General features: G+C 39.6%; 1 long non-coding RNA gene and 1 pseudogene across 2 annotated transcripts; both read left to right on the top strand.

The window, feature by feature from the left end:
* Window positions 1-2,764: 2,764 nt before the first annotated feature.
* Window positions 2,765-6,665, top strand: LOC309491759. The gene is made up of 3 exons (XR_014203294.1): window positions 2,765-2,861; window positions 3,268-3,358; window positions 6,018-6,665. It is a non-coding gene; the product is annotated as an uncharacterized lncRNA (long non-coding RNA).
* A 7,968-nt stretch (window positions 6,666-14,633) lies between these two features.
* Window positions 14,634-21,711, top strand: LOC309491760 (threonine synthase-like 1; annotated as a pseudogene). The gene is made up of 2 exons: window positions 14,634-15,728; window positions 20,199-21,711. The product of its transcript is annotated as a threonine synthase-like 1 (transcript).
* Window positions 21,712-22,252: the final 541 nt, after the last annotated feature.

The raw sequence follows: 22,252 nt of genomic DNA, 5'->3' as shown, positions 1-22,252 counted from the left end.
TCTGACCTTCTCCTCCACGCGCAGCGCTTCCCAACGCAACCAGCGGGACAGGCCTTGGCTTCTCCTCTGGACGCATGCCCGCGTCATGTAGAAGCTGCCGTTATTTTTGCAACTAAGTTCCTACACGCCTTTCCCTTCCACAAGGGAAATGATCTGAACTTTCTCGGTAACGTTAAATTCAAGTGAGCCTTTACATCGTCTTGCGAAACGACCCAAAAGACGAAGCTAGACGCAAACCAGCCGGACACGCGCACACACGCCTCTTCAGCACCGCACTGAAAGAGCACAGAATCTTGCAAGTAACGTAACTCTCTAAACGCTGATTTCAGGTGTCCAGTTCTTAGGTCTGTGAATTAAGTTACCCTCTATCTCTTCTCTCTGTCTTTCTGTCTTTCTGTCTTTCTTTCTTTCTTTCTTTCTTTCTTTCTTTCTTTCTTTCTTTCTTTCTTTCATTTATTCTGACCATGCGATGTTTTGTTTGGTTAAATGTTGTCTGTTTTACTGTTTGCATTTTTACGTACGTTTATATTGTAGCTCATATAATCTCTCTAGTGTACATTTATTAAAAATTCATTTATACTTTAACTGTCTCTGTGTTTGAAAACCCACCTTGTAAGTCAATGAAACTAAAAGATCTAAGCTACAAGCTCGATATCGACTACCTTGAGTAGTTTTAATTCATAAACTCAGGAAGTTATGTTCGTGGCCAGAAGATAAACTTTCTTGGAGTTTGTAAACAGGAAAACTCCTTCTTAACTGATAATCTTACATTTATTCGCTGGACGAATGACTGATGTCGAGATCAGTTACAGAACGAGGTATTTCCGAAAATGAATAAAGTAGCCTAATGTATATGCGATTTATGAATTATGACCATGAGTTATGATTAGTAATATTTCCCAAATTCCCTATATTCTTGAGCTAATTCGCATTGACCCAGAGTCGTTTACGTTACAACGCTGAGGGCCAGAGTAAACCATCACTGCTTTAAATAACGCAGAACATAAGCTGACCTGACTGTCCATTAAACAACTTCATTTGAATGGTTTGTGTTTTTTGTTTTACTTTCAGACCAGCACTGGAGAACGCCTGACAATGGGATGTTTCTTCCTCTGGTTGAGAAAAAGCTACACCACATCAGTGATCACATCTTCTGTTCTTCAACTGAACAAACTGTTTAGACGAGGAAGAAGAACACGAACCTGATAGGGACGTACAGGGAAGAGCAAGAAACCAGTTTAGCTGTGATAATGAATCATTATTTTCCAACACAATATCAAATCTGTTTTCTGTAGGTGACTGAATATGATTCTCTGGCACTCGTTTTGTGGCTTCAGCAGCTGTGAATGGATTCATATGATGTTGACGTATTTTTGAAGACACATTTTTATTTATCTTGAATCTCATTTTTCTTTATGCTACTTTATCAACTTTATGCTTTGTCCTCCAATAAAGTGTTGTTTAATAAAGTATGGTGACTATTGTGTATTGAAAGTGGTGTTTGGTACAGTAAATATAAATTTTTATTTGAGAAATTTTAATTTCTTATTTCTTTAGTTTAATTAGTTTAAAATAACTACATATAATTAATAACTTCTAAATAACTACATATAATTAAAAATAATAATAATTAAATAACTGGCCTGTTGGAGTATGCTTTTACTTCTACAAAAAGGGCAGATTAGGTACCTAGTCTTATTTTTTATTGCATAAATTAATCAGATGATTTAGATTAATTCACAAATAACACACACGTAAATGCGGTGGACAAAAAATAAATAGGGGTGCACTATCTAAGCTTTCACATTGCCTTTTAAGTCTAGTAATTTACATAATCATAGCAGATGCTTTTGTCCAAAGCAGCTTTAAAGGAGAACTTGGTAACTTTTTTAACTTAATAAAACTGTCTAGAATTCATTTGGATGGTTAAACAACCTGTTCTGGTGATATTGGTGACTTTCCCCGCTGGAAAACCAACCTTGCAACTTGGGGACTACCGTCCCGGCAAGATAGAAATTGGAAGTCTCGTGAGAAGCGAGAACGAGAACGAGCGCGAAACACAAATTGCTTTACGGCAATTCGACATAAACACACACGCATGTATGATGTATTACCAGATGACCCACCTCGGTAGACATAGCTCCACACGATACAGTTGGCTTGCTCCGATCAAAACAAATGCACATGAGCAGCGGTAGAGAGGGGGAGGAGGCCGCCGCAAGTGAGTTTTTTTACGACCGTGTTGTGAAATATACGCCCCCCCACAGCTGTAGGGGGAGCTCGTGGGGAAAACATGCGACAACAAAAGGAAAAATCAGCGAAGAAGTGACTAGAGTTCGCTAGAGTTGCCGAGTTCACCTTTAAAAGTGAGGAAAACAACGAAACCGTTATAAAGATAAAATAATAGGCTACATAGATACGTTTCAACCGTTTTTAGAAACACACACACAGTGTGAGCAATGTTCTTATTAGGTGTTTACGCGTTTGTCACAGAAACGATAAATATTTAATCATAATCATGACAAATATTAGAGAAAAATACAATATGATGTATGCCAGCATCTTGCGCATCAAAACAAACTTGTCCTTCCTCCATCACGGTTGAACTCGCACTAGATCCAGCAAGGGTGAGCTAGAACTCTAGCTCCTCCCATTTGACTCTGCATCGAGCATTGGTCAATGACGTCACCCGCCTATTACGTCTCGTCTTTCCATTGGACTGGTTATACACGTGCTTCACGACGCAATCACGGAGGGCGTTCCCACCGCGTCTCGACGCAGCTCGAGTTCCCTTGAAAGGGAAGCTGATGTTTCGCCATGTAATCAGACAGTCGATTCCTAAGTTCCGATACAAAATATTAGTAAGTATTTCAAAGGAAACTTTTATAAAACCGTAGACAGGAATGTGTGTACTAGCTACTTGATGGAAAAGATGGAGGAGTTTGTGAATCGGTTGGATATCTAGACTAAATTTGGATCAAGGGGACTTTTTATGTCTTGAGGCCCTTTACAGGCGACGTCCACATTAATACTTTTTTTCTGAAAGGACGTGTTTGACATTTTTCATCCTGTAGTAAAGGAACGGGGTTTCTTTTGTGTATCGTGCTGTAAGTTAGGCTATGTGATGATTTTTCAAATTACTTTTTTGAGTGAACGCATCGATGTCATTATCTATTTACCTCCAACTCTCATGATCAGATCATTGATAAAGATGTTTAATTAAGTTTAATTACTTTAGTTTTGTGTTTGTTCGTCATTTACATCCAGTGTCAGTGGAGATCAGACTGTTTCAACTGTTCAGCTTCATCATGGATGACAGACAAACATCCAGAGATGAAGATTTTTCTCCAGTTTGCAGGTACTTTAAATGAATACATTAAATAACCCTTTATAGACCCATAATAAAAGAGATGTCTGTTTTAAATGAATTTCTTGAAAACAATGTCTAAACCCTCCTCAAGTGCTTTTCATCCAAACAGTATGAAGATCTTACATATGATGATTATCATCAAAAACTAATTAAATCTGTTCTGTTATAGTTCAGTTCAGCAGGAGAGATCAGAACCAGCGCCCAGCTGTGTGTCTTTGAGGAGTGACGGGTCTATGGGTCTTCCAATACATTTTAAGAATGACAATACACAGACTGATCTCAGGTAGGCTACAACATTTCTTAAAGACATGATTAACATTTTAATATTATGGTGTTTTGTATTTTGTATGTATGATATTCATAATAGACATTGTCTTCACCTGATGCAAGAGAGACATATCTATGAGTGTTCCAATTTCATGGCTTGGAATCAGATAAATAGCATTTTATTGAAAGAGATGCTTATAATATTTGAAACACCCAGCTTTTGTGGTCATTTTAAATGGACTGCAGTCCTTTTTGTTTGTACCTGGGCGTTGTGGAATTGCAGGTAATGTGCAGCAGTGCTGCTGTGGCCTTACATGTATATTCAGAGCTCAAAAAAATACCCTATTCTATATTCTGACCTCAAACCCATTATAACCTCCTCCAAAATGACTCCTCCAAAAATGACCAACAGATGGTATCAATGTAATACAATTAAAGGGGTCATATGACGGTTCTAAAAAGAACATTATTTTGTGTATTTGGTGTAATGCAATGTGTTTATGCGGTTTTAGGTTAAAAAACAAACAAACTCATTATTCTACACATACTGTACATTATTGTTGCTTCTCTATGCCCCGCCTTTCTGAAATGCGTTGATTTTTACAAAGCTCATCGTTCTGAAAAGCGCGGCGTGCTCTGATTGGCCAGCTAGCCAGTACATTGTGATTGGCGCAATAACCTTAAAGGGGTGGTATAATGCTCTTTTCACAAGATGTAAAATAAATCTTTGATGTCCCCAGTGTGTGTATGTGAAGTTTTAGCTCAAAATACCCCACAGATATTTTATCCTTTTACCTCACACAGACATGCACTGAAAATGTCAATGTTTATGTTCAAACCAGAGTCAGACAATAATGGAGAGACTCAAGAAGTGACAACATGTAGAATGCAACAGTACATTTCTGAATGGTTAGTTGATGAATTTAGGTAGCTTATGTGTTATCTTCTATTCATTGATTAGCATTTTTTAAGGACTTCAACATTACACACTAACTAAAGTTAAAAAAGTGAAATCATAATCAACCACCCCTTCAAGCGTGTGACGGAAATGTCTCGCCCCTTACCATATTTGGAACTTCAGCTCCAGAAGCAATAATGGCAGTAGGCCGCTGTCGGTAGCCTAAAAGAGGCCTAGAAATAGGGTTTCGTTCCACCAAGTGGGGCACTACCTACTTTTTTTTATATTTAACATCAGAAATATATAGAGATTCCTTAGGAAAAAGTTCTCCACACACAACCTTGCAGTTTTTGAGAAAAATTATGCTAAAGGTGCCCATTTAAAAAAAAAGGGAAACCATAGGGAATTTTGCACTTTCAAACCTGTTTATCATATAAACCCAAAAATGCCGAATTACCACTTGAAATACAAAATAAACCAGTTTGAAATGTGTGATATACCTGAAGTTGCTATCTAGGGACAGTAAACATTATAAGATTATCAAGAAAATTTCTAGTGTAGCATTAACATTCTAATTACTTCTCATTATGTTGTTCCAATTCAAAGGTAATATTTGAGGTAAAATCTGAATAACAAATAGAATTAAGCCAGAATATAATAACAGACTATAAGCTGTAAGCTATAAGCTGCCAACTCTCATGCATTCACCGTGAGACTCACGCAATTGACACTTTTCACACGCTCTCACGCCACACATCCATTTTCTCACGCACAGAAAAATCGCGAAGCAAAGAGGACACGGAGACCGACAGACTGGACAGAGCAGGTTAGCCACGCCTTCCTAAAACTCTTCTTTCAAACACGCCCCAACAAATCTAGGTCAGAGAGTGGGGGCAGAGTTTCATAAATAAATTTATACGCAAAGAAAGAAGGCGTAACTTTTGTTCTCGCTGTATTATTGTTGCCGCCAGCGCCGCCATGTCGTAGAGACACTGTGTTTTTCGCTGTGAAAGCCAAACTAAATGAGTTTGGCCTTCCAAAAGAGGACACAATTAGAAAACAATGCTTAAACTTTATTTACAACTGTTCCAGAACAGTACAACTAAAATATTCGACTGTGTGCTGCACAATTTTCGGAGGACTGTTTCCAGAACCTGCGAGAGTACAAGGCAGGCTGTGCACAAACACAAAGCTGATTCTAAAAAGTGGGGCAATTCCATATTTGCATGTACATTCTGGCGCTTCTGACTCACACACAGCCTGTAAGTATGTTTTCATATTTTAAGAATTTGCTACTGACTATTCAAAAATCTCTTTCATTAAAATATTTAAATGTCTTTAAGAAATGTTGTAGCCTACCTGAGATCAGTCTGTGTATCGTCATTCTTAAAATGTATTGGAAGACCCATAGACCCGTCACTCCTCAAAGACACACAGCTGGGCTCGGGTTCTGATCTCTCCTGCTGAACTGAACTATAACAGAACAGATTTAATTAGTTTTTGATGATAATCATCATATGTAAGATCTTCATACTGTTTGGATGAAAAGCACTTGAGGAGGGTTTAGACATTGTTTTCAAGAAATTCATTTAAAACAGACATCTCTTTTATTATGGGCCTTTAAAGGGTTATTTCATTTGGAAATATGTTCAGATGATATGGTCCCATGAATTGTCTGAGTAGAAACAATGTCGTAACTTTTGTTCTCGCTGTATTATTGTTGCCGCCAGCGCCGCCATGCAAAGATGATCGCTCATCTTGGACATCTGCATTTTCCGGATCAGAATCGAGCTTGAATTGATAAGGTAGTTCTGACATGATCACCTGCCATTATTGCTTCTGGAGCTGATGTTCCAAATATGGTAAGGGGCGAGACATTTCCGTCACACGCTTGAAGGGGTGGTTGATTATGATTTCACTTTTTTAACTTTAGTTAGTGTGTAATGTTGAAGTCCTTAAAAAATGCTAATCAATGAATAGAAGATGACACATAAGCTACCTAAATTCATCAACTAACCATTCAGAAATGTACTGTTGCATTCTACATGTTGTCACTTCTTGAGTCTCTCCATTATTGTCTGACTCTTAGGCCGCTGTACGTGAGCTGTATCGTTCAGTTTCGTTACGACAAACGGGGCACTACTTTTTCTTTTGCTCAATATGTTCAACGTAAATAAAAGGTATCCAAGCAAAAAGTTCTCCACGCATTATCCTGCAGTTAATGAGAAATTGTAATTTATTGGCGCACTATATTGACTGCGTATTGAGACATATAAAACTGTTGAGATTGATTTTCAACCAATCAGCATAGAAAATGTAAGTAGGTCCCAGCCGAAATCAAGCCAATATCACTACGCACATGTAAACATGGAGGAGGACGTAAGCAGCGCATCTTCATCTGATAGCGGCGATCAAGCTCGATTAACACCCGTAAAGTGTATTCTTCATGTCGGAAAAGATGGTGGGAAAGGTCCGCAGCCCTTTACTGAAGTCCGATGGGGAAAAAAATCAAGCAATGTGCGTAGGAATGGCTCAAAACGTCGGACACTTCAGCTATTGCTAATAAACATGTTTCCCTCCTGGACAAACCGGTCTCTGATGTCCCAACAACTACGGGTTTCACCCGGCCTGCTATCTGCGTTTTATAGACAAAAAAAACTTTTTATTTTTATTTGCAAAAAAAACTTGCATCACAATAAGTGTATTGTGATTGTCAAAACATTTTAGTAACTAAACTGAATTTTATTAGGTTTAGTGACAACATGTTACAATGTTTATATGGTACAATCTCTGGAAAGCTACTTTTTTTTTTTAAAACAAATTTCTTGAAACAAATGTCACGATTTCAATTCAATTCTTGCGATTTGATTTAATATTGACTCATTTGGATAAATGTTAGGTACACAAGATAGGCGTTCATTTTTCTCAAGAAAAAAAAATACATAGGCTAGACAGCCCTATCAGCTGGTAGTAGGCCTATTATTTAAGGTTAAAAATAACTCAAATTAAATATAATGCGTTTTTATTATAATAACAACTTTATTTAATGATATAAGTACAAATATAATAAATATGTAATATAGTACACATATTTAGCAAAATACTCTCTATAGCTCTTTTTCTAGCCAACTAACGTGCCTATATTATGGTCATTAAATGGCTTTCCTGAGGTAAATGTTATGTGACATAATTGTTCTCCAGCTGTTTTATTGACCCCTTTGTTTGATTGATTGATCGATATTATGTATGAAGAATATAGGCTACATTTTGGTAAGCTGTACTGTTTCTTTCAACATTGTTCATTCGTGTTTATTTACTATAGCTAGTAGAGATGATCGGGTCACGTGCCGCTAGGGATCTGTCGCGTCACAATTACAAGCACCAAAACGGTATTTATTGTTTGAATTTCGTAATAAAATTGACAGAATCTGAGAGCTGAGATTTTTTTTCATATCATAACTAACAGGGCCGGATTCAGCCAGCCCCACTAGGGGGTGCAGGTAGAATATCAGGGGGGGCAAGTCATTTAACGGAACATTTAAATTTGACAAATATAGTGATTTGATTTTATATTGTGATATATATCGATATGGCCAGAAATGAAAAAATATATTGTGAAATGAAAAAATCCTATATCGCCCAGCTCTAATCTATCAGCTCCTTTGATCCATTTGATTTGTCTTATCAGGTTTTATGTTGGATGCCCTTCCTGACACTACCCTCTGCATTTACCCGGGCTTGGGACCGGCACAAATAGGACACTGGCTTGTGCCCTGTTGAGGCTGCATTTATCTTTTTTTTTTTGTCTGTCTGTTTGTCTTCCTGTCTGTCTGTCTTTGTCTGTCCTTTCGTTTTTTATTTCAATCTTTTTTATTTCTTTTTTGGGGGGGTTTTGTTTTCATTTCTTTAGCTCTGTACACAGCATGGCTTATATCAGTCATTATAGCATCAGTCGTCTGCTTTTCTGTGCAAAAGTCCTAACAAATGCGTCCATATCTAGACCTGTTGTTATGGCCTTCTCGTGAGCCAGAATTGAGGCTGCATTTATCTCTTTTTTTTTTTTATCTGTCTGTCTGTCTTCCTGTCTGTCTTGTCTGTCTGTCTGTCTGTCCTTTCGTTTTTTATTTCAATCTTTTTTATTTCTTTGGGGCTTTTTATTTTTTATTTTTTATCCGCAACAGCCACGGATGGGCTGGGAACGACGGGGGCTGCGGGTCTTGTGCAACTAGAACTAGGTGTACTGGTACTGGACTGGGCACGGGGGTTAGAAATTGTAGCGAGTCGAGGAGCAGTATCACCCGACGAGCCGGGTGATTCGGTCTCTGCTGCAGCTAATGCCCTAGCAGCCTCGTTGCTGCTGCCAGTGCTAGCTTTAGCAACCAGAAATCGGCGCATACTCGACTCGTCACTCGGTGCAAATTACAAGAGAAAGCGATAGAGAGATATGGAGGGAATGAGAACGCTTACAGAAAGAGTAACCAAATAATTTCAGTGACTGACGGCGAAGGAAACTCAAAACAGGGGCTGAGCTCAGCTGACGACAGTGTGTCTGCGTACTCCGCTCTGCAGTGACTGACTGAGACGTGAAGCTCAGCAGGTTCACCACAAGCCGGTGAAGCGACTGGCCACGCCCTCCCTATGCATCTACCAATCAGTAGCTACTTTGAATGAGGGATAGAGAGCAGAGAGCGCTCACTCTGACCATTTTTCTTGAAATATTTTTTAAATTTGGGATCTTTACATGCCATCACGTTTGGGGGGCAGTCACGGCATTTGGGAGGGCATTGCCCCTCCTTGCCCATGCCTATATCCTGCCCTGTTCTGACCTCTGCGAGAGTGGTTAGATGAAGTGGACGGACGTCCAACATCTGGGTTCTGCTTCGCCCTCGTCCCGTGAGCCTGACCTGTGGACACAGAAACAGAAAACTCAGAAGACAGAGATGGTAAATATCCAGGACGATCCTGGCTCTGTGTCTGGGTCGGGTCTGGCAGCGGCAGAGGTGGACAGTAACAAAGTACATTTATTTGAGTACTGTACTTAAGTACACTTTTTGAGTATCTGTACTTTACTTGAGTACTATTTTTTCTGGAAACATTTTACTTTAACTTCACTACATTTGAAAGACAAGTATCATACTTTTTACTCCACTAACGTTACATTTATGTCAAGGTCCTTGAGTAGAAAGTAGTTGGATTCTGACATCAATCTGACTTTCATTTTCAATGTTGGGTTTGGTCTTTTAAATGCTCATTTTGTCATTGTTTTGGAGCACACTAGCTTATAACAGTGGCTGACATATTCATCCTAAAAGCCAAAAATCTTTAAATAGGGCACTATTTGAGGGAACAGCCCGAAACTATTGTGGACGTTATTGAGAGCACTTATTCAATCTCACATTCAATCCCACTACAGGAACTGTGTTCTAGAAATAAATTATATATTGATATGAGGGTGGGTAGGTAGGCAGGCATAGATTCAGAGGCATAAGGTACTGTAAGTATTACAAACAATAATAAAACAGTGCATTGACATTTACTTTTAACTTTTGATACTTAAGTACTTTTAAAAACAAGTACTTCTGTACTTTTACTCAAGTAAAAATCAGTCTTTTCAACTTTTACTTGTAACTGAGTAATATTTGACCAAAAGTATCTGTAACTTACTTTCACTCAAGTAAGGAAATTGTGTAACTTACTTTGTCCATCTCGGGGCAGCGGATCCTGATCACGGTCATCAGAATCGGACGTCCAAACCTCCCGACCAGCCGTCTGACCGAAAGCAGCTCTCCTGGATCTGGAGTGCTCTAAGGATGGAATATTTCACATATCACATAACGTTAGTTTAATCATAATAATCAATAATCAATGTCTGTGGTCAATTACAGATTTTTACTTCAGTTAAGTTACTCAAATTCAATTCAAGTTTATTTCACATGCAATGAATCAAATAAATGGGATCAAATGGGATCAGTCAGTCATTGTACAACACACCATAACAAATAAATTAAAAATTAAAGCACTCACTTCCTCTTCCACCCGTAATCCACTTCATGCGATTACGAACCATCGACAACCTGCAAGAAAATCAGTACAAAATACAAGACAAGACAATAGAAATCTCCTCAGAAATAGCGTTACTGTTTCATTTCATTAGCCTCCAGACTTGCTTAAAAAAAAACAAAAAAACAGAACCATTAAAGCTATTTTTGTGACAGTAACGTCATATAATATATAATATTATAATATTGAAAGTATTGATTTTAGAAATACATCTTATTACTACGTATGGTATACATAACATATTGTGCTTTTTATTTATTTAGTTAAATTACAAACATTTCAAGTAGCCTACAATGCAACAAAAAAACAAAATGAATACAAGGCACTGTAAATACAATTCAAAATGTATAAACCAAAGAATAACAACAACAACTAAAGTATAAATGTACATAATAATAATAAAATAAATAATAAATGCAGAAATTAAAGTTTATAATATCAGGGCAGTTATATGTATTTGAAAAGCTTTAAAATTTGTATTGTTTTTATAAGCTTTTTGTTTTGTGATCTCATGTTTAAAAGATATTCTAAGTATATTGTGAGATCAGTGTTATAAAAGGTAATATAGGAGGGTTTCTTTTGAGTTATTTTTGTCTTATGGATTTAAAACTTTGCCAAAATAATTAAAAGATTAATGATATAATTTTGTTTTTCAGAAAAAGAATTCACAAATCTAATGACTAGGCAATTTTAAATATTAATATTACACATATTAATTCCATTGGCTGGTCCAGCAACCAATCGCATTGCATCTCGCGTGGGCCGAGGTTCCGTATCTGCTTTACTTTTCGAAATGGATGATCCCCATGGAGAGAGAACCTGGATTTGTAAAGTTGGGACGGTTGTTTTATTCTCAACGATATGAAAAGTGTTGCCACTCCCATTTATTGCACATGTTCCCCCCGAAATGATATTGCACGACACGTAAATATGCAGGCAAACGCGGTTGCCTACTATATCAGTCGAGCCAATAGTGCGGCAAGATACTGAAATAGGATTATTATTAACCAATCATATGTAGCTTATTTAGAACAGCTGTGATTCAGCTTTCGGATACGAGCAGCAGCAAATTGACCATCGCCAAGGACATTATTTCTGTGATTGTAAGTATTCATTTAATTAGAATATGATATCTATATAAAATGTTTGTTTTGTACGCTGTGTTGTTAAGCGTCTCGTTAGTGTCGTTTTAACCCTTGTATGGTGTTCGGGTCTGTAGGACCCGGTTTCATTTTTTATCAAGAGAAAAATTATACGATTAATTATTTTTTCAAACTCAGACTCATTGGCCTTGGCTCATTTTCTGTGAAGAATATATATCTGAACACATTTTCAATGACCACACCACACACCCACACCCACACAGGCTGTCCGGCTAGACCCGGGGCTAATAAAAAAATATAGTGTGTTATTGTGTGTGTGTGTGTGTGTGTGTGTGTGTGTGTGTGTGTGTGTGTGTGTTCTTGTATATGGTTTATGAGGACACAAATGTGTATAATGACATGGGTATTACAACGTAAACATGGTTTATGAGGACATATGTGTCCTTCTAAACCAAACGGCTTAAAAAACATACTAAATCTGTGATTGGTAGGTTTAGGGGTAGGGTTAGTGTAGGGGGATAGATTATACAGTTTGTACATTAGAAAAACCATTACGCCTATGGAGAGTCCTCATAAACCACATATCTGTGTGTGTGTGTGTGTGTGTGTGTGAGATTGTAAGTGTGAGTGCAAGAGTGAGTTCTGTGTTTCTTAAAGGTATACTCCACCAGACAGTTTTAGATACCATTGACTTCCATAGTAGGAAAAAAATATATACTATGGAAGTCAATGGTATCTAAAACTGTCTGGTTACTGACATTCTTCTAGATATCTTCCTTTCTGTTCAGCAAAAGAAAGAAATTCATACAGGTTTGAAACAACATGAGGGTGAGTATATGATGACAGAATTTTCATTTTTCGGTGGAGTATCCCTTTAAAGGGTCAGTAAGAAGCCAATATTCTAACCGGAGAGCTAAGAGCTCAAGTTAGAACTGCATGTAATAGAAACAAAATTATAAGTATAACTATCAAACATAGTATTTTGGTTATTTAACTTTAAAATATATATTTTATTAGATATATTTAATTGTATTTTGGTTATTCAGGGTGGCCGCGGGTCCTTAAAAAGTCTTAAATAAAATGTTCCTAATAAAAGGCCTTAAAGTATTAAAATGTCCTAAATTCAGATTCGATAGGTCTTAAATATTTCTGGTCACATTACCGCTAAAATTTCTCCAGTCTGACGGACCTAATGTCCGTCAAATAACCAGTGAAGCATCGAATCGCGAGAATGATTCAGATTTTATTACTTAAACAGCTATTGATAATGATAATGTAGGCTTTTTCTGGTAACGCTGTTGAGGCTCGCTCTGCTTGTCTCTGTGATAGATTTTATAGTAAGAAATCAAAACAAATGAGCATAACGGCACACATAAAAAAACTCACAGAAGAAACATACTGAGGTAAAAATTCTAAATGTTGTTTTTTTATTTATTTATAACATGTGATATAGTTAAGTAACATAACATGGCGGGAGCTATTTTGCTGAATATTCTCACGATTGCAAATGTTACATTGATTTTAGTTCAATAAACAAGTAGTTAATATTAAATTATTTCAATTACTTAGGTTAAATATTACATATACGTATGCAATATAATGTGTATTTCCATCACAGGTTTGGTCTTAAATTTAATTCAAAGTGGCATTAAAAAGGTCTTAAAAAGTCTTAAATTTAACTTGTTATCTGTAGACACCCTGTATTAACTGGCCGGAATTTTGAGATCGCAATAGACGTGAAGGACTATAATGCGTTAAGAGCTCGCTCAAGTACTGCGGAGCTAAACCATTTAGTGCTTTGTAAGTAATCAGCAGTATTTTAAAATGTATACAATGTTTAATAGGAAGCCAGTGCAGTGTTGACAGAACCGGGCTAATATGGTCATACTTCCTGGTTCTGGTAAGAACTCGAGCTGCTGCATTTTGGACCAGCTGTAATTTGTTTATTAAGCGTGCAGGGCAACCACCCAGTAGAGCATTACAATAATCTAGCCTTGATGTCATGAACGCATGAACTAATTGTTCCGCATTTGTCATTGAGAGCATATGACGTAATTTAGATATATTTTTAAGATGGAAAAATGCGGTTTTACAGATACTAGACACGTGACTTTCAAATGAAAGATTGGTATCAAAGAGCACACCCAGGTTCCTAACCAACGATGAAGACTTAACAGAGCAGCCATCAAGTGTTAGACAGTATTCTAGGTTATTACGTGAGGGAGTTTTTTGTCCAATAATTAGAATCTCTGTTTTTTCAGAATTAAGTAGTAGGAAATTACTAGTCATCCAATTTTTTATATCAGGTATGCATTCCGTTAATTTTGTGAATTGGTAAGTTTAGTCTGGGCGTGAAGAAAGTCCTACTATTATTCCTTTCAATAATTTGTTACATTAAGATATCACAATGCAGAAGAAAAGATCTGTCTATACTTCCGTTTCATTGTGACTTTTAAGGCCCTGTTCTAAACGGCACACTTCATGTGCATCTGTGGTGTACCACAAGACTGCAGGGTGTCCCATTTGTCATTTTAGGTTTCAGAAGGAAGCAGACTTACACCCGACAGACAAAGCAGCGTTATGTCATGAAAGCGTGGAACTGGAGAAAGACGTCGAAGGCCTAGGGTTCCATTGGGACGGGCTGTGTCTTTATTAAAACAAATCTTTACATAGATTAAACCAATAGGCCTTTATCTCATTTCCTGGTTTTGGAACGTTCAAAATCACCAAGCAGTGTACTCGCACTTCCGGTGGTTAAGTAGTTACACCTTTAGATGAAAAGCAATTTAATCAAACCATTAAAATGGAATCAAGAAAACAAAACAAAAAAAGAAACTTTTGGCAGATGCTAGAGCGAAGTAGTCCAGTGCAATAACCGGAAGACGCCGTACACTGCTTCACGGCTACTTCCAGCGTTCTATTGTGTTGCGATAAAGGCCTATACAATATCCCTCAGTTTCACAGACAAGTCTTAAGATAGTCCCAGACTAAAATGTATGTTTGAGCTGTTTTAACTAAAAGCATCTTGCACTGACATATCTTAAAATATGTCAGTGCCATTGTTTTGTTTCAAGATGCACACCAGTCATGTTTTTTCTAAGACACGTTTATTAAAGCTACTCAAATGCTCTAATTTAACTAAGGCCTAATCCTGGCTTACTCTAAGCCCTGTCTGTGAAACCAGGCCTAAACATTACATTTTGTATTTTAGCAAATTATCTGTAATCTACTGACATGATTTTAATTCTGAAACATATTTCTGCTTCCTAGATTATTTGATCTTTTTTCCAAGATGATCCCTGCAAGTTTCGGCCAGCTGTTGGCTAAAGTGAGCAAGCTGAGGACCCACCTGCTATTTGCTCCTTCATACTTCACTACAGCACGGCTATCAAATCAAAACTCTAAACCGCATGAAAGAAACATTCTCCTGATGGGTCCTCCTGGAGCAGGGAAGACCTGTGTAGGGCGGATTCTGGGACACAGACTAGGTATGCCTGTTATTGATATAGATGACGATGTTCTCGAAAGGACGTGGGGAATGAGTGTGGCAGACAAGCTCTCTGAAATTGGTGGTGATGGTTTTATTGAAGAAGAAGGTAAAGCAGTGTGCAGGTTTGCAGCCACAGGAAGTGTCATCTCTCTGACCGGCTCCAATCCCCTGCATTCGGACGCCATGCGGCACCTGAAGCGCTCTGGACTGGCCGTGTACCTGGATGTGGACACAGAAGATATCATGCAGAGACTCTCTCGAATGAAGGTGAACAGGATTGTGGGTCAGGATGCTGGTGTTTCTATGAGAGAGATATTACATTACAGGAAGCAGTTTTATGAGAAATGGCTAGATGCGAGAGTCCTTTGTGGGACGGGAGACTCCGTGGAGGACGTGGCTGATAAAGTCCTGAGGACCCTGCTCAGATATGAGGATTCAGAATCAGAGGTGTTTGTTTCAACGAGGAGCCAAATGTCAAGTGACCCCAAGTTCTTCAGTGATGTCGTCATAGAGGGTCTTGCACCAGATGGAGGGCTTTATGTCATACCTGTCAAGTATCCCGTTTTGGCTGGGAAAGTCCCGTATTTTACCCTTCTTTCCCGCCGTCCTCCCGTATTAGTATTTACCCGTAAATCTCCCATATTTTAACCTGCGTTATTAAAAAAAATTTGTTTACGTTTTTAAAAAATACTTTTTTAATAATTATTAAAAAATAATAATACCCCGGGCCCGGGCGGAGTAAAAAAAAACAAAAAAACATTACCAATCTGAGCTCTGTCACTAGTCTCGCGATAACTGCCACCTGCAGTAGCCCTCTGTAGGTGGCAGTTGTCGCGAGGTTAGTGTGTGAGGTCAGATGATGAGTGACAACGCGGGAAAAAACAGAAAAAAAAATACAACTGAGACGAATGATGGACGCTACGACCTTCTCGGAAGGCACTCCTGCCAAAAAATCTAAAATCGCATGTAAATACTGTGATCAATGGGACGGCGAATTTAATTTTCTGAAGAGGAGCAGGGTGGGGGACAGTCACGCGTTTTGCAAGTTTTGTAACTGTGATTTTAGCATCTCACACGGGGGAAGGAATGATGTTTATCAGCACGAGAAATCCGCCAAGCACAAGCGCGGGCTAGAGGGACAAAAACATGCCCAGGCGATGTCAGCATTCGTGACGAGAAATGCCACCGATGCAGACCAGGTCATACGTGCAGAGGTAAAAATGGCAATGCTGTGTGCCAAAAACAACATTCCTTTCTCCTTCCACGATGACTTCAACAAGTGTGTAGCTGACATGTTCCCGGACTCTGCTATTGCACGAAAATACTCAACGGGAAAAACTAAGGCTACTCAAATCATCAAAGGTAAGTTAGCTAACATACCTATCTTTCTTACTGCTGGGCTACTGTACGTTTGCTAAAACGGTATCAAATGGGTTTGAAATGTGTTTGAATATTCTAACATTTGAGCATAGGCGTTGAGTTCGGTGGGGACATGGAGGCGCCGGCGAGTGAACTGGAGTTTGTCTCATAAATGAACCGAAACTCAGCGTATAATGCACATTCCCATTCACAGCGTATTTAGACACATTTAGACGTCTTATGAATGACTTAAATGAACAACTAGCCTACTAGTCGACTAGAAAAAAAACTTTTAGTCGGAAGCAGCCCTTATTCCACATATTTTCTGTGTTGAGCGAGCGACCCTGCGCGAAAGAGAGAAAAAAATGAATGCGTCATTGTACCCAGCACTTCTGAAAATGCACTTCCGAATGCGTCTCTGTACCCAGCACATTTCAAACCAAACTGACGCCCATGCATTTGAGCATTAACCCATGGCATGTGTTGTAGGCTAACTTACTAGCTAATTACTGGACACTCAACAGGTGCCATAGCAGCAGAACTAGAGGACGAGTTGGCCAAAACATGCCGATCTCAGCCCTTTTCACTGATGTGCGACGAATCGAACAATAGAAAAACAGAAAAAGAATTCGTCATCCTGACTAGACTCTACGATGAGGCCACTCTGCAGGTCTCTACAAGATTCCTGGAGATGCCTACATGCAATGTAGGAAATGCAGAAAATCTGTATGAAAAGCTTAGTGAAGCATTAAGGTAAGGGGAACTGCACTGTGTTGTTGACATGTTTAGTAGATTGTATTTAATTACAACCTTACATTTTGTCTGAGACGTTTTGTGGCATTTTTTTCCTGTTTCCAATAGAAAAAGAGGCATCCCATGGGATAACCTGATTGCCTTTAACTCTGATAATGCGAGTGTTATGAAAGGCCGCCATAACTCGGTCATCAGCAGACTGAAGACCAGCCAGCCCCACGTCCAGGACCTTGGCTGCATCTGTCACCTGGTACAGCTGGCCACTGGCTGTGGCATCAGAGCAGCCCAGGTACCAGTGGAAGACATCCTGGTGGGGATATACACCCACTTTGATAGAAGGTAAATGCATACATATAGGCCTGCTATTTCTCTCACCTAATGTTGTGTGTTACAATGTAACAACATTGCATGTGGCTAACTCATGCACAAGGTAGCCTTGTAGGCCTGCAGTTCATATTCTTTACACACACACACACTCACTCACAATTCCAACCACTAACAGAGTAATTTTCTCTCTCTCAGTGCAAAAAGATGTGAAGTCTACAAAGAGTTTGTAGACTTCACTGATTCAGACCACCTGAAGCTCCTCAGGTACTGCAGCACCAGATGGCTGAGTCTGTTAACCTGCATCCAGAGGGTGCTGAACCAGTGGGATGCACTACAGGTAGGATGGTAACTCCACTCAGCAGATATCTACACAGTTTACTATGCTATATTTCAATTTTAACCATGTATTGCCACCCTGTATCTCTATGTACTGTAGGCCTACTTTAACAGTCATGAAGAGGTGGAGAGGAGTGTTAAAGTGCGTGATCTGGCAAGCCATCTGCGTGATCCAATCGTGAAGACCTACTTCCTGTTCCTGAGTGCTGCCCTTAAGCCTTTATCTGAATTTAACATTGCCTTCCAGGTGGGTGTCAATGATATTGAGTGAATGAGTGAATAATAGGATATAACTAAATGTTTGTGCTTATTGTAGCATTCTTATTTCACTGTTATTTTGTTGTGACCATTGATATTATCTGCAGTCAGAGGGAATACAAATTCACAGACTTGAAGAGGAGATGTGCAGGCTGATGAAGAGGATCATGGGCTACCTCATACCAGCCAGAGCAATCGTGGCTGTACCTCTCAGGGAGGTGGAGTATGGAGATGGACATCAGTTGGCTGATGAAGATCTTTTTATCGGAGCAGACACAAAGGCATTCATGAGAAGCGCTGAGCTCCCTGTGTCAGCCGAGAAGAAAATCTTTCAGTGAGTATATTACCCAGTAGTTATATTATGATATCATCTTTTAACAGTATGAGAGTATAGGCTGTAGTGTGCCTAAAATATTACCACTAATGCATTTTTTTCACTCTTATGCTGTTGTAGAACTGTGAGAAGCTTCTATGAGGCAGTGCTTAAGAAGATGTTCTCCTCCTTTCCCCTCGACCATCCACTCCTGAGGGACCTGAAAGTGCTGGACCCTGCAGCTCGTCTTAACATAACTCCAGGGACAGGTAGATAATAAAAACAGTTTCCAATAGGCTTTATGCCCAGCTCCACTACTTACCCTAGCAACCACCCTAGCAATGGTCAGACACACCTGGATTAATCAGTTTGTCCAATAATGTAAGACAGGAAATAAAGGAGCTGGCTTAAGTTCAGGAAGTAATGCAGTTGTGCATAAAGCCTATTGATATTAGGCAAGGCAAGGCAAATTTATCTGTAAAGCCCATTTTTTTCAAACAATTTGTCTCAAAAGGCTTTACATCGCATCATAACAACATCCTCTGGGGACAGTTCCCCATTGATAACCAAACAATTAATTGGCACAGTATACTTGATACTTGTTTAGATCTGCAATGTTCAGTCAAACACTTGTTTTACTTTACAGTGGAAAGGCTAGGGGCCCTGTTCCCTCAGTTGATGTTGAAAGAGGATAAGATGAGAGAGGAATTCACAGACTATCAGGTGACAGATAGTAAGCAACTCCCCCAAGAAGAAAGAATCGACAGATTCTGGGGCCTGGTAGGAAAGGACATGAGGTTCAGTGAGCTGCCAAAACTTATGAAGGCTTTACTATGCATTCCCCATAGCAATGCAAGTTCAGAAAGGGTGTTTAGCATGGTACGAAAGATTGTTACAGAGAATAGGATGACGTTAGACAACAGAACTGTTTGCGCTCTACTCTCATGTAAAATTAACCACTCTGGCCCAGCCCACAAATACACTCCTTCCAAAACAGTCTTAAAGAATGCAAAGTCTGCTACAAATTTGTACAACAACTCACTAAAAGACTAAAGAAAAGTTATGTGAAATGAAAAGGAAAAACTGTAAAACAAAAACAATATGAAATGAAAAGAATGTGTGGAATGAAAATAAAATGTAAATGTAAAGACAAGCAATGTTAAATGAACAGAAAATATGCAAATAAGCCTTTCAATAAAATGCTCTTCATATATACCCTTTTGTGTTTTCATTTAGGATATAATGAATGTTCACAGCATGTCAATGTCAACAAAGGTAGGCCTATCATTGGCTTCATGCACAGCTGCACTACTTCCTGAACTTCAGCCAGCTCCTTTGTTTCCTGTCTGCCATTATTGGACAAACTGATTAATCCAGGTGTGCCTGACCTCAGTAGTCACAACAACAATAATCAGACACACCTGGATTAATCAGTTTGTCCAATAATGGCAGACAGGAAACAAAGGAGCTGGCTGAAGTTCAGGAAGTAGTGCAGCTGTGCATAAAGCCAATTGTAGTTTAAAAGTGGTGATTTTAGCTTTCTTGTACACCTGTCTTAAAATGTAAGGGATACTGGAGCTTGGTTGGGGTGGTGGGACTGCTCGCGGTGGGCGCCGGAAAATTTCCCTTATTTTCATATCCAAAACTTGACAGGTATGCTTTATGTACCAAAAAAAGGTTTCCCCAAACTGGAACCTTCAGAATGGTTGAGAATATCCAGCCATGCCACGAGAGCTGTGGCCATACTGGAAAACTGTATCCATCCTATGGATGTGTCCCCTGTAGAATTGAGCACAATGGTGTGTCGTGCTTACGGCCAGAACTTCGCCGATCAGTCGGTTGTGCCTCTAAAGCACCTCACTGATCATCAGTATCTTCTAGAACTCTTTCACGGCCCAACTGCCTCGTTTAAAGACCTGGCACTGCAGTTGATGCCTCAGCTGTTTGCCCACTGCCTGCCACAGATGTGCAACTACCTGATTCTAGTGGCCACATCTGGAGATACCGGAAGCGCGGTGCTGAACGGCTTCAGAAATCTTAAAGACAGTGACCGGGAGAGGATCGGCGTGCTTGTGGTTTTCCCTGAGAACGGAGTGAGTGAGATTCAGAAGCTACAGATGACAGGATTTCAGGAGGGCAATGCCAAGTCCATCAGCGTCCTGTCCAATTTTGACTTCTGCCAGAGGAGCATTAAACGAATGTTTGGGGACTCGAGCTTGATCGGACATTTAGCTGTGGAATATGCCACGGTTCTCAGCACCGCAAACTCGATAAACTGGGCCCGACTGCTCCCTCAGGTGGTCTATCACTGCTCGGCGTACATGGACCTGCTTAGAAATCGCACGCTGACTTTCGGAGACCCCATTGACGTGTGCATCCCTACCGGAAACTTTGGCAATGCCATGTCAGCCCTGTATGCCAAACAAATGGGAATACCCATACGGAAGGTGATCTGTGCATCCAATCATAACTGCATCATATCCGACTTCATCGCTAGTGGCAAGTATGATCTCCGCAACCGGAAGCTGCAGGTTTCAAACTCTCCTGCCATTGATATCCTGAAGTCTTCCAACCTTGAGAGGTTCATCCATCACGCTTCCGGTGGGGATGGAAGTCTTGTCAGAGATCTGTGTTTGAATCTAGAAAGAGAGCGCATCTTTAAAGTGTCGGAGACTTTACGGCAGAAGATAAATCTGGAACTTCAAGCTGGTTGGTGCTCTGAAGAAGACTGTTTGAGGGCCATACAGGAGGTGCACACTACAACAGGCTTCATAATGGACACTCACACAGCGGTTGGGAAAGTAGTCGCCGATCGTATACATGACAAAACCTGCGATATGCTCCACTGCACCTTGTGATATGCTCCACTGCACACCACGGGAAGTTTGCTCCGGCTGTCTTAAAAGCCCTTCAGTGTCAAGATATCCCACCGGATCCTGTTGAGCAGTTGGATAAACTCTGCAGCATTGGAGGCCGAGAGCAGATGCATGACGCTCTGCTGAAGTGCATGGGAAACAGTGGACATCATCCACATAAAGTATGTCAGGCTGACTATAACAAGCTCACAGATGAAGTAGAAACTATGATACAAGACTCATTTCTGAGAGTCCAGTGAAACCTGCAGTACCTGCACATGTCCACTTGATGGCAAAGTCTGTCAAGAAACCCCAAACATTATACTTCCGTCAAATCTAAAGTCATGAGATATAGTTCAAATGCTTTTCATGTAAGTCCATAAACTAGTCTTAATTGTATGCAGCGCCGGCGGTATGGGGGGGCATTAGGGGGCAATGCCCCCCCAAATGTCTTTTATGCCCCCCCAAATTGAATTATGATATAATTTACAAAATAATATCAGTTTAATTTACATTTTAGTGAGAAATAATAAAAATATGTCTACAAACTGCTCATTAGCTGAAAATATAATAAAGCTTAGCCAACATAAAACCACAGTGAGGAAACCCCCCTGCCGCCCCCCCAATCACTTGCACGTTAATACATGAATGAAATGAATTTCAGTTGGCGCAATATTCCTGGCTGCATTCAAAACAAAGCAAACAGATGAAAACTGTCCAAAAATGGACATTAGAAAATGGTTCAAAACCACAGTTTCTCCTTCCACGTCGATTAACGATTCTGCTGACCCCATACAACAAGACAACGACAACAGCCCGGCTAACATTTGTGACTCCGTGGCCGAGTGGCCGGCGGCCGTGAA

The sequence above is a fragment of the Leuciscus leuciscus genome, assembly GCF_965113295.1.
Source record: "Leuciscus leuciscus genome assembly, contig: HAP1_SCAFFOLD_536, whole genome shotgun sequence".
Lineage (NCBI taxonomy): Eukaryota > Metazoa > Chordata > Actinopteri > Cypriniformes > Leuciscidae > Leuciscus > Leuciscus leuciscus.
Note: the sequence above shows the minus strand (reverse complement) of the source record. Positions and strands in the feature narration are given on the sequence as shown.